The following is a 1673-nucleotide window of genomic DNA, read 5'->3' on the forward strand; positions in this document are numbered from 1 at the left end:
TCGGAAAACTGCAGATGCTGCAGATCTGCGTTTGAAACGGAAGCGAGAAGCGGATCACGTGATGGGCGGATGTTCTCCCATCTGAACCGTTCTCACATGCTGGCCGAAATGCCTGCTGCATTTTACCCGTTATTAAATACTTACAACAGCTACATTCTTAATCTTTCCCTCAGTACCTTCGCCGTCCGTTTGCCTCCACCTTCCAGTTCTCAGAATTAAAGGTTCGATTCCCATCTCGGTCCCGTACGCAATTCAGACCCAAACCAGAATTGTGCTGTTTTCATTCAAATCACTTTTATATTTACAAACACTAATTTCTATTCACATTTCTCCAGCCTCACTGGCCAGGAACACTGAATCATCAAGTGAGAAACTGCAGGAGGTGGCAATTCAGCCCCTCTAACCATCAGCAAGATGACGACTGCTCTCCCATCTCAGCCACATATTTTTGCCCGATACTCGTTTCCTCGATCCCTTCGGTCTCCACACATCAGTCGGTCTCTATTTTATGTGAAGGCGATCAGTGATCTTCATCGTCCTCCAGGAATCAGTCTGGTGAATTTCTAAAACAAAAACTCTCTGACCTCTTAGATAATCCTCGGTGGAATAAAATACCATTTCTGCAGTCTCGTGTTACCCAACCACTCACCTCCCACCCCTGTCACTATTTCAACCTTCCCACCTCCCCCCTCAGCTGTATCTACCTTTTTCTCCCCAGCTCTTCCCCATCCCCACCCTTCACCACTTTTCTCTGACTATTTCGCCTCCATTCTCAGTCCAGAGGGAGGGTCTCGTCCAGAAATGTTGACGGTCAATTTCCCTCGTCAGATGCTGCGCAAACCACTGAGTTCCTGGGGCGGTTCGTTCTTTGGTCTGTATAACCCGTGTTAGTATGGGGAGCAGGATTTTACATCATATTTCAGGTATTATCTCAACAAAATTCAAATAATTACCTCAAACACGAGAAGGCTGCAGATGCTGGAAATCCAAAGCAACACACACAAAATGGTGCAGAAACTCAGCACATCAAGCAGTATCTTTGAAAAGAATAAACTGTCGACAGTTTGGGCAAAGAGTCTACTTCATTACTGAGGTTGAGGGGAAGATCTCTGAATAAAAAAAATTATGGAGGAGAAAGAGACGAGCGGGCAGTCAAATGATAGACAAGTCAAGAGCTGGAGAGGAAAGAATCAGAGACTTGTCAATAGGGGAAAGGGAAGGAGGGACACAGGGGGAGATAATAGGCTGGTGAGGAGAGATAAAAGTTCAGCGTGGGGAATAGAGATGGGTGGGGGGAATTTGTTTCATGGAAGGAGAATGCAATATTCATATAATCAGTTTGGTGGGAGCTCAGATGGAATAGAAGGTGTTGCTACTCCACGCTGAGTGTATACTCATCTTGGCATAAGATTAGGCCATTGATCGAGTTGTTGGATTGAGACGCAGGATTAAAATGTTTGGCTACTGCAAGGCCCCCTTGTGGCCGTTGATACAGAGATGCTCGACAAAACGGTCTCCCATTGATGGTGGGTCTCACCAATGTAAATGAGGCCGCATCGGGAGCACGTGACACAATAGATGACCCCAGTAAATACACACGTGTAGTGTTCCTGGAAGGACTGTTTTGGGCTCTGAAAGGAGGTGAGGGAGGATGTGTATGGGCCGGTGTAGCA

Source organism: Hypanus sabinus, chromosome 18, assembly GCF_030144855.1.
Source record: "Hypanus sabinus isolate sHypSab1 chromosome 18, sHypSab1.hap1, whole genome shotgun sequence".
Classification (NCBI taxonomy): Eukaryota; Metazoa; Chordata; class Chondrichthyes; order Myliobatiformes; family Dasyatidae; genus Hypanus; species Hypanus sabinus.